The following is a 12201-nucleotide window of genomic DNA, read 5'->3' on the forward strand; positions in this document are numbered from 1 at the left end:
AAAAATTACGAAGGTTACATGGGAAAAATATTTGATATATATTCACAAATGTTCGATTAATGTAAGACATAATCTAATTCAGTTTAAAATTTTACATAGATTATATTATTCAAAAACAAGATTGAACAAATTTTATCCAAATATATCCCCCATTTGTGATAAATGTCTATCCCAGAACGCAACTATAACACACTCCTTAGTCTCCTGCACAAAACTTTATAGATTTTGGAGTGATATTTTCGAAATATTTACAAAATTATTCAAGATAAGAATGGAACCTAATACTGAAATGATTATATTTGGAGTAATGGAAGATGGGAATAAATTGAACACATCTCAAAATTTATTTTTTAACTATGGTTTAATAATAGCAAAAAAATTAATACTTAAATTTTGGAAAAATACATCAATACCAACGCTTAAAATGTGGATTGCAAGTATGTTGGACACCGCTCATCTAGAGGAAATGCGATTCCTCCTAATGGATAAATCAGACCAATTCATAACGAGTTGATCTCCATTTGTCGTCTTCTTGGAATCATATGGTGCAACACAATTGTAAAAACTAACTGTTTCAGGACTGGACGAGGGTTGGTCAAGATTATAAACAATGATCTCCTTTTTTTTCCTTTTTTTTTTCTTTCTTTATGTCTTATTCTCTTTTTTCTATTTTCTTTTCCTCAACTTTCTTCACTCATTCGTCTTTCTTCTTTTTCTTCACACACTATGTATCTCACGCTTTTCTATCCTTTACTATCCAATTTCTTTTTCTTATTCTAATCTTTCTTTAATATAACAAAAAAAAAAAAGAAGCTGTACATAAAATGTATTATGCAAATATATATTAGGCACTTTGGTGCCATATGATTGTACTTACTTCTAATAAAATAAAATATTTTTTAAAAAAATTAAAAAAACTCTTGACAGAATGGATAAAAGTTAGAAATTGTAACAAGGAAGTACAAGAAAACATTGCTCCGTAATCATGTGGAAGAATATGCTAATGAACGTCTTTAGTTTACTGCTCATTGCACAATAGGTATTATGGTTTTTTTTAAAATAAAGTCAAATGTCTGTTTTCATGTTTGTTGTTTTTTTAAGTCTGAATTTTATTTTCAAAGAAAGATTTTATCTTGATCTTGGAGACAAATTGGAAGGTTTTCTAATTTACCACAGTGCTATTAGGGAGGCAGTTCCAGGATTTAGATGTACCAACAAAGAGGTATTATGCCCCTGTCCCACTTAGGAAACCTGAACGGAAACCTCTGGAGACTTTGCGCCCCGCCCAAGGTTTCCGTGAGGTTCCCGGAGGTTTTTGTCAGTCTCCCTACCTGCTTGCACTACCTGCAACCTCCTGCAACCACCTGCAACCTCCGGGAACCGCATGGAAACCTTGGGCGGGGCGCAAAGTCTCCAGAGGTTTCCGTTTAGGTTTCCTAAGTGGGGCAGGGGCATTAGCAATATATTTCCATCTGCTTGGAGTGAAACACAGAGATGGTGCTCCCACGACACATCCAGGGATTGTTCTCGAATTGTCTAGCACATTATCTGATACTGTGAGAATGACTATGTCAGATTGTTGCTTGACTGGAAATTGGGAGAGTGTTTTTCATTTACGCACTGGCCCCTCTAATGTTTGGGAAGAGGATATTGAAAGGTTCCCTGCCATGTCGGATTTTGGTGTCTCGTTTGATGCTGAGTGTTCAGATGGACAGTAAAATATCTTCTTCATTGCTCTGTTTACACAGCTTAAACACAAACACAGATGAGAATTCCTGAAATACTCATAATTCCTTGAGCAGACATCCGTGCAATCACTGAGTGAGATCTATTCATTAGTTCCATTTCGTAGACTGTTTTATCATGCGACTCCATAATTTAAAAAATGTGTTGGGTTTACAGGGTCTCAAAGCCGCAGAGTCAAGAATGATGACTAACCTATGATAGTCGTAAGCAGAGATCTCAAAAGATGCTATGTTTATTGTGAGCAACTTCTATTATTTCCTGTCACCGACTGGATTATTTTTCCAAAGATGTCACTTGTATTAGACAAAGGATGAAACAATAGGCATGATTTTCCATGCATATCCCCAGCTCGGTGCCTAGCATGCCACTGAATGGGAACTGGGCCAGATTTTGCAGTAACTATGAATGAACTGTGCCAGACTATCATTGTCTTGCATTTGTCTGATACTTTCTATTGGGTTCTGCACATTCCATTTAGCTCTCCATTCAAGTTGCAATACTTTCTGCACATCATCTCAGATCGAAGAAAGAATGAACACTTTGCGTCTTTTAATCAACTGGATTCATTGCCTTGAGAAGGTGGTGGGAGCTACCTCCTTGAATCTCTGCAGCGCTTTGGCATAGGACTGACTGTCCTCTACAATGCTGGTGAGTAAGGCATTCTTGGATTTAGACCCGGCCATGATGAAAGACCAGCCTGGACAAAACTTCATTAATTCTGGAATGACATTTTTGGAATTTTTACAAAACTATTTAACATAAAACTGAACCCAAATATAGAACTGATTATCTTTGGAACAATGGAAGACGGATGTAAACTAACTACGTTTCAAAAATCTCTCCTTAACTATGGCTTAATAACGTCAAATAAAACTCATAATTAAATTATGGAAAAATGCAGCGACACCAACGCTCAAATTGTGGATTACAAATATGTCTGAAATGTTACATTTTGAAGAAATGAGACTCCTCCTATCAGGCAAAGCAGACCAATTCTTAATGATTTGGTCTTCTTTTATCGACTTTCTGCAAGCATATGGTGCAACAATTCAATTCAATTCAATTCAATTCAACTTTATTGTCATTGCACAGAAACAAGTATGGGTACAACGAAATGCAGTTTAGCGTCAGTCCGTAGTAATAGTGCAATATAGAAATAAAAATACAGAATAAGCAAACAATGTGGACGGAGAGACTGGAGAAATCTATCGGCGGGACTCCGAGTTCAGCAATGTGATAGTGTTGTTGAAGAAGCTGTTCCTCATCCTACTTGTACGAGACCTGAGGCTCCTGTACCGCCTCCCTGATGGGAGGAGGGCAAGCAGCAACATAACCTTGGAAATTAAATGTTTCAGAACCGAGTGAAGGGTGGATAAAGATATTAAATAGGCATATCTCTTTCAATCTCTATATTTTTATTTCCTTACTTTTTCTCTATTTCTTTCTTTTTCTCTTTTTTCCTTTCCATCTCTTTCTACCTTTTCTCTGGGCTTTCTTTACTATCTCACGAACTAACACGATCATCACTGCTTATGATATTCTTTTCCTCCCTATCTTGGCTCGTCTCATTTTCTGTTCTATTCTGTTAAATTTGAAACAAGAAGTTGTACATGAACTGTATTATCTCATTATGTATTAGGTACTTATGTACTACATTATTGTACTTACTTCTAATAAAAAATAAAAATAAATTAAAAAAAAAGACCAGCAATGTATTTTGATAGATTTGATTTTGATATCACCAGCAAGTGAGTGACAGAAGAAATGTTAATGATCGGGATGACATCTAAACCAGGAAGCATGAAAATATTGAATTCATAGTCAAATCAGGTACAAAGACTTGGAGCGGTGGGGGAGGGGAAATGGATGGATGAAGGGAAAAAAAGTGAAAGAAAAATCAGATTTTATTTGATGACATTTTCAACAATAAGTAAAACCAGTAGAAATGAAACCGAGATTTTCAAATGGGAACAAGTTAATGAATTCTGGATCCACATGGTCGGATCATGTGCCCTCATAATTGCTCCCTGATTGGAACATGAACAGCAACCTGTCCTATTAGGATCAACAGTGCCCTGAAATCTTATCATGCAGCAGTGATTTACCTCAGCAGTAAATGGTTGAAAGTAAGCATTACCTTCAGGGAAATGTGTTAACGGCCATTGCAAGTCAGGCCAAGTTATTGTTAAATGCATGTATTATCACTCATCATATTGTTTATTGTCAGCTCGATAATAAACAATATGACAAGTATATTGTCATATCTACTTATGTCCACATTTGTCAAACACACAAGTACCATGAGATAGAGGAACAATGAAGTATAAGTAGAAGTATCCTTTATTGTCATTCAGACTTTTCAGTCTGAACGAAATGTTGTGCCTTGCAGTCATAACATGGAATAAAATAACGAAACACACAATAAACACAGATTTAACATCCACCACAGTGAGTCTACCAGGTCCTGCTCACTGTGATGGAAGGCAAAAGTCTTAAAGTCCTTGTCTCTTCCCTCCTTGTTCTCCCTCTGCATTGAGGCGATCCAGGCCTTCGATGTTGTGACCCCGCCGGGTGATGGTAAGCAAGTCCCGTGGCTGAATCCGAGCTCCGCGAACGGGCCGGTTCAAACTCCGCGGCTCGGGGCGGTCGAAGCTGCCGAAGCAGCCACCCTCCAGTCCAGCGGACGAAGCTGTTGTTGCGGGAGCTCCGGAAAACAGGTCACCAACCTGTGACCTGCGAGCTCCGGACAATGTCGTCCACTGGGCCCGCGGCCGAGCCTCCGAGGCTCCGAAGTCGGGTCGCCGCTGCTGCAAGGCCGCCACAGCCCCGAAGTCAGCCAGCTTCGCGATGGTAAGTCCTGGCAGGCTCTGCCTCCGGAGCCTCGAGGTCGGTCCCAGTTGGAGGCCGCCAGCTCCGCCATTAGGCCTCAGCGCAGACGGAGACAGAGACGGAGATAAGACAAGAAAAGGTTGCATCCCCCTAAAGGAAGAGACTAAAACAAGTTTCTACCGCCCCCCCCACCATACATACACAACTAAAATAAACTGAAATAAACTGTAACAACGGGACAAAAGAAAACAAAAAAAGAAAAGACAAACGAACTGCAGGCGAGCCGCAGCTGCAGGGCAACGCCGCCACTTCCGGACAATCTTCCTTCCAACAATATTACAGGTACATAGGCAGACAACACATGGAAACATAACTTATAAATAAGTTACATGGAAATTCTACGCGACGGTGAAAGCGAAAGACTACAAAGAAAATACAAATGTGCAAAACACAGTTAGAAGATCCACAATAGCTCTCCAGGTTGTTTGACATCACTGCAGAGATTTGGCCAAGTGTTGACCAAATGGTACTTGTGCATCTGATGTTACTTCTGTGCTTAGCACATATCAGATTATATAATTCCACGTCAATAGTTCCACAGTGGCTGTATCTGATCTGGGACAATCCCCACCTTCCCCCACGCCAAAGTCAAGTCAAATTATTTAGTGCCCTTCTTCAATGTTCCCACACACCATGCTTCTAACCTTATCCAAATCACCACACAATCTCATCCCGCCTTCGACACCTCAGATCACAGCCTCCGATACTGATCCCGACCGACTCTTCCTAAGTTTTGACTCTCCAACTGCACAAACTCCTTCATGTCCCCTCTACTAGGCATCAAACTCCAGCCACTAGGAATCACCCACCCCAATCTCCAGTCACACTGCTAATGCTCGCTGACTAATACCCATCTGTTTAAACCTCTTAGTGCCAGCACTATCCCTCTCCCAACTCGCTAGTCCCAGCAGAAAAACAGAAAATGCTGGAAATACGCAGTTGGTCAGACAGCATTTGCAGAAAGAGTTGGTGTTTTGGGTCATAGATGCTTTGCCAGAACTTAAATTCGTTTTCAGTAGCAGAGAAGGTGTGTGTATGTGTGTGTGTGTGTGTGTGTGTGTGTGTGTGTGTGTGTGTGTGTGCATGTGCGTGCGCGCGTGTGCGTGCGCGTGTGTGTGCGTGTGGGGGGTGGGGTGGGTTAGGTAAAACAAAGTGAATATCTCTGATAGAGTGAGACCAACTGGGTTAATTTGACATTATGCTTCTTTGGGTGATGTGCTGATAATAGCCAGGCTTGAGGACCTGCTAAGCAGATGAGGCTACAATAGTGGGAAGGGAAAACTATCAAATCACAGATGGATGATTGGCAGAAACAGGATCTCTGTTTCAGGTAGAGAGAGTGAGAATTCAATATAGAGTCTGGAAGGCAGCAATGTGCCTAGACAAAAAAAAATAGGTGTTTGTTGCTCATCAAGGTTGCATTGAGCTTTGCAAGATAGAAAGGTCAGAATGGAAGTAAAGTGGCAGGAAGCTCAGGCTCGCTCCTGTGAACTGCATTTATAATCAGCGACTGACTTGTTAATCAGTTATTTTCAATACAGCTAGATCCCAAAGGAGCATCAATGAGGTGGTGTTGTTCGGGAGGGAAAATGATAGCCAGGATAAATATGGAATTTACCTTATTTGAATAATTTGACCTATGAAGTTTAACTAATTATACTCTAATGTTGCTGTCTGTAATTTTAAGGCTCAGGTATATAAAATACGTATATGGGGGTAGACTTTTACTGCCAGTCACTTCTGGTTAACCAACAATATAGTGGCGTCTATGCTTTATACTCTGATTTCATGTTTAATTCCTTTGAATTCCGTGGCTGCGTACTTTAGTGCATCTCAATGTGTTGCTGTTCCCATGGACCTGGGAACCAGAAAGTGGGATATGTTTCAATGGCTGCTTTTCAGCTAGCATGGACATCATGGACTGAATTACCTCCCAAGTCATATACTATAATTCCTTATGCTGACGGAGCGTATGTAACAAGGTCCAATTTAGCCGCAAGGTTTTCTGACATTAACAAGAGATTTAATTGTATCAGTCAAACAAAAACAAAACGACACACCTTCACGGCTCCAATGTATTTATGTTAAAGTATCAATTTCAATTTCGAACTGCTAGTAATCGCTCTCAAGGGGTTATTGGCCAAGATTGACCCCAATAAAAATAAAAACTAATTCTATAAGTATTGTGTGGAATCCAGGTAGGCTAATTGGATGAGAATCAATCAGGTACAACAGTGAGCTTCATAGAAATCTAAACAAGTTTTAAATGTCAAAGTCATTTGAACAAAGAGTAGTGCATTTTAACTTGCTGTATTGTTTGGCGTTCCAACTTATCTTTTTGGAAAGACATTGTCCTATGAATCTGGCAAAGAGTGAGTCAAGCAATCTTCAAAAGGTGCTTTTTTAATGGTATCACCATAAAAGGAATGGGAACAATAAATCTGTGAGTGACCTTACTTCAAAAATCAGTAGCAGGGAGCAAAACCCGGGCACAACCACAACCATGGAATAGATGAACAAAATTATCGCTTGTTTTGTTGCCTTTGCTGTGATTGAGGGCAATGTTTGCAAAATCCTAATGCTTGAAATTTGAAACTGAATTTTTTTTAATTCCAAAGAAAACTCAAACCACCTTGGCACAGTGAACAGATAAATTGCTGTTTTGAGGAGAGGGCACTTCAACAAAAAATGGCAGGTATACAAATCCACTGCTTTGGCCTGACCACTAGTCATTTACCTGGTAAACAAATAAATGGCACATGATGGAATATTGAAGCCAAAATATTTTGACCTGGGTATAGGGTGAATTTCACAGCTCTTTTTTCAAATAGGGTGTCTAGTACATCATCAGTAGAGCCAGGATGTTTAGGCACTAAAAAACTCTGAAATAGGCAGGCAAAAAGGCAGAATAAAATTACAAAAAAGGCACGAAAAAGGCATTTATTGGCAAATAAAAGGCATAAAAAGGCATTTATTTCCACCATCAAAATATGGTAAATGATAATATAAAGGTATAGTACATTAAATGACCAAAGTTGCCTGGTCGCACATAATTACTAGCATTTTTTTTTCAAATTATCTGGTGTTAAACTGCCGTCTGTCAGACAGAATATGCTTCAGTTGTGAAAAACTTCTTTCTACCTCAGCTGAGGTCACTGGTGCATACCCGAAACAGGCTACAGACTCTATATTCATGTCGATATCTTGTGTATTACAACTACCTTTGAGAACTTCAGCTATGTTTTCTATTTCTTCAAGATCCGGAAGTGGCGGCGCTGGGAACGGCTGCGGCTCGCCTGCTGTCCGTTTGTCTTTTACTTTTTTGTGTTGTTTTTTTTTGTTTTGTCTAGTTACGTTTTGGTTTTTAGGTCGTGTTTATGTGGGGGGGGGGGGGTGAAACGGGGCTTGCTGTCTCTCCCTTCGGGGGAATACGACCTTTTTGTCGTATCCCCCTTCTCTGCCTCCGTCTACACTGAGGCCTAATGGCGGAGCTGGCGACCTCGGGACTCTGGAGGCAGCTGACAGGACTCGCCCAGAGCTCCCGTGAGGGTGGCCCAGCCCGGGGCTGGAACTGCGCTCTCGTGAGAGCGGCCTGGCGAGGGGCTGAGAGACCTTCCCGTGAGGGACTGTGGCCCGTCGGAGTGGCCCAGCCCGAGGGAGAACGGCACTCCCGTCGGAGTGGCCCAGCCCGAGGGAGAACGGCACTCCCGTCGGAGTGGCCCAGCCCGAGGGAGAACGGTACTCACGTGAGGGCGATCCGGCTCGGGGCTGGAACGGTGCTCCGGTGGCTGGGACGGCGTTCTGAGGCGGTGACCTGAGTCCTGGGTTGAGCCGCGGGCCAGCGGCTGCGTGTGCTGGACTGGAGGGCGGCAGCTTCGACCACCCCCGGGCCGCGGTGTTTGAACCGGCCCGTTTGCGGGGTTCGGTGAGCCGCGGGACTGTTGTGCCATCGCCCGGTGGGGAATCACCTCAGCGCAGAGGGAGAAGAGGAGGGAAGAGACAGTAACCCTAAGATTTTTGCCTCCACCACAGTGAGGAGGTGCTTGGAGGATACACTGTGGTGGTGTTAATTTGTGTTTATTGTTGTTTATTATTGTATGATTGTATGTATGACTGCAGGCACAAAATTTCGTTCAGACCGTAAGGTCTGAATGACAATAAAGGTATTCAATTCAATTCAAATCTTTGTTAGCTAAAATCACTCTCTCACATTTTCCTTGTATGTCTTTACCTACATCGCCAGGATCTTTACGAATATCGTCAGTTACTTTGTTGAAAACCTGTAAGTTATTCACGAATGTTCTGCCACGTTTCTCAAGGGAAGTGATAGCTTGTGGGAAGTTTGCAAAATTGGAGGCAACAAACACAAGATCGCGGTGGAGGGACGTTTTCTGCATGATTTCACTGACGATCCTGACTGCGGCAGACTCTTCTTCTTCAAAACAGTTGACGATTTATTTTATCTTTTCAAAATTTGCAGCATAGTAGAGTACAGCAGAGAGCCATGTGCCCCACCTAGTCAAAATGGGCTGAGGACGTAGGGGAATCTCGAGTGCCATTTCCTTGAACAACTGCAGCTGACAACTGACGAAGATTTTCTTGACATTGGAAAGTAGGCGATCGACATTTGGAAACAAACTACGTATGTGCTTGGCAATTCTATGAAGTCCTTGAGCTAAGCATGTCAAATGCGACATTTTGGGGAGTAAAACTTTAAGTCACAAACAGAAGTACGTTCTCGTGTTTTATACATTCTGGCCAAAGTACAGCAAGTGAAGCTGTAAACAACTGAGCAATAGTTGAGCTGTTTGACTTCCCCAATACGTCCAATGTCAACAAATACTCCTTTGATACTCCTCCATTGTACCGATGACCACATTGGCAACATATCTCCCCACAGCATCGGTTGTCTCGTCTATTGAGATCCATATTTTGTTGCATGCAACTTTATCTCTAATGTTCTGCACAACAATGTTGAAGTTGCTGTCAACATAATTTTTCCGTAATGATGACTCGCTTGGTCTATGTTCCTCTATGTATTTCTCTAAAAAATCCTCTGAGAGATTTGTTTTCCAATTTCCACAGTGGAATTCCAGCATCCAGCCTTGCACAGATCACTCGAAAAACTCAGATTTGCGACTTGTGCCACAGTAAATGTAGTGAGGAGACAAGCTTGGGAATTTTGCTTGGGTAGTCTACACCCCAGCGGTATCAACATTGACTTCTCTAATTTTAGATAACCCTTGTCTTCTCCCTCCTCCCCTTCCCCTTCCCAGCTCGTCTAGTCCCATTGTCTCTGCCTCTTCCTTTTTTTCCCGCCCCCCCCACATCAGTCTGAAGAAGGGTCTCGACCCGAAACGTCGCCTTTTCCTTCTCCCCATAGATGCTGCCTCACCCGCTGAGTTTCTCAAGCATTTTTTGTCTACCTTTGATTTTTCCATCATCTGCAGTTCTTTCTTAAATAGATCTTGGAGAAAGCTGAACCAGCGGGCAGCGGTACGAACAAATGAACGACCGACGGTGGCGCCCCCGGTTTTGCCCCGGAAGTTTTCTTGTAAGTTATACTATGTTAACATGTTAATAATAACATAAATATTAACGTGTTAACATAGGAAAATGTCATTGTAATCACGGTACAACTAGAGAAAATAGCACAACCTTTTATGCTGCCACCAGACACAGACACAATTTCACAGACACTCCCATTTAAGTTGATTTTTTCCCTACCTGGATTTATATTTATTTATTTCTTCTTCCTGCGCTGGAGCCGGGGTTTGTCTTCACTCTAAGAGACAGAAACAATAACACTCTGAGTCTGGCTTATTTACGCACGAAACATCACCTCCGACAGTTCGCAACACATCTGAGATTTGGCTAAGCTTGTTGCACGAATTTTTAGCTTTAACAGTTGGAAAACAGGGCACCACGTGGAGCCAACATTTTGCGATGCTCTTCTTGCCAATATCACTTTTCATTAGAAAGGTAAATTGTGTACAAGAATATATACTCCTAAAGGACCTGTCCACGAGCATGCGACTCCATGCGGCAAGCGCGACCTAACGTGGTCGCTTGAGCCGTACGGCCTCGCGGGGCCGGTCCTACTTCGATCGCCGGAGCCGTATGGAGTTGTGCGGAGCTGGTCCCGACATCGCGCGGGTCTCCGAAAAACTGACCGTGTTCAAAAATTCCACGCGGCAACGGCCTGCCGGCCTGCAGCCACAATAAGGCGGTATGCACCGCCTCGACGGGCGTGTGCAGCGTCTCGACGCCGTACGCAGCGTCTTGACGCCGTACATCACGCGCGAACTTCCCACGGACTTCGCTCGAACTTCACGTCACTCACTCGACCTCCGCGCAGCCCCCCCTTCCCGTTTGGTCTCGCTCGCTGCATGCAGGCGCATGCTGGTGGGACCGGCCCAGTACGGGGATCACTCGACCTCTGTGCGGTCCCCGCTTCCGGTTTGGTCGCGCTTGCCGCATGCAGGTCGCATGCTCGTGGGACAGGCCCTTTAAGTCTTTAAGGTGCTGTGCTTACATTAATAAGCTTCTTTGACAATGATATGAGTAGTATCCTGCAGCTGTACACGTATGCATGTATATTATTTCAATTCACATGGTGCACACTTGACATTTACAGCAAAGCAGCGATAGAAGGATTTACCAAACCATTCAGTAACTTCTCTACCACAACAACTCTACAAGCATCCCTACGACAACAACGCATTCTGTTTCTGCAGCCAATGTTGAAACACTTCTCAGCAGCTTCATGGGCGAGTTAATATTCAAAAGAATGACCATCATACTAGGAGGCACCCAAAAGATCAGGCAAAGAGCACATTGTAGAGAGAAGGAGAGGGTTAGCGGGGGGGGAAATTCCACTGAGCATCTTGATTACATGTTACAGTCGCTGATAACAGAGCACTTGCATTGGGGGATGATCAAGAGTTGAGTGCAATGCCAGGAGACCGTTCCAATTCACACACCTACTATTACAGCCAAATCATAGTAGGATGACACAAAGCTGGGTGGCAGTGTGAGCTGCGAGGAGGATGGTATGAGGCTGTAGTGTGACTTCGATAAGTTGGGTGAGTGGGCAGATGCATGGCAGATGCAGTATAATGTGGATAAATATGAGGTTATCCACTTTGGTGGCAAGAATGTTGTCGGAATGGTGTCAGAGGAGGTGCAACGAGACCTGGGGGTCCTTGTACATCAGTCACTGAAAGTAAGCATGCAGATACAGCAGGCAGTGAAGAAAGCTAGTGGCATGTTGGCCTTCATTGCGAGAGGATTTGAGTTTAGAAGCATGGAGAACCTACTGCAGTTGTACAGGGCCCTGATGAGACCACACCTGGAATATTGTGTGCAATCTTGGTCTCCTAATTTGAGGAAGGACATTATTGTTATTGAGAGAGTGCAGCGTAGGTTCACCAGGTTAATTCCCGGGATGGCGGGACTGACATATGATGAAAGAATGGGTCGACTGGGCTTGTACTCACTGGAATGTAGAAGGATGCGATAGAAACATATATTAAAATTCTTAAAAGTTTGGACAAGCTAGATGCA

General features: G+C 42.8%; 1 protein-coding gene across 1 annotated transcript in view; it reads right to left on the reverse strand.

The window, feature by feature from the left end:
• Window positions 1–10420, reverse strand: part of ncald (neurocalcin delta) — a 162931-nt gene extending 152511 nt beyond the window's left edge. The window contains exon 1 of the mRNA XM_033018954.1: window positions 10363–10420. The gene's annotated coding sequence lies outside the window, so the exon portion shown is untranslated. The remainder of the gene's footprint in view (window positions 1–10362) is intronic.
• Window positions 10421–12201: the final 1781 nt, after the last annotated feature.

The sequence above is a fragment of the Amblyraja radiata genome, chromosome 4 (genome assembly GCF_010909765.2).
Source record: "Amblyraja radiata isolate CabotCenter1 chromosome 4, sAmbRad1.1.pri, whole genome shotgun sequence".
In the NCBI taxonomy this organism is placed as follows: Eukaryota; Metazoa; Chordata; class Chondrichthyes; order Rajiformes; family Rajidae; genus Amblyraja; species Amblyraja radiata.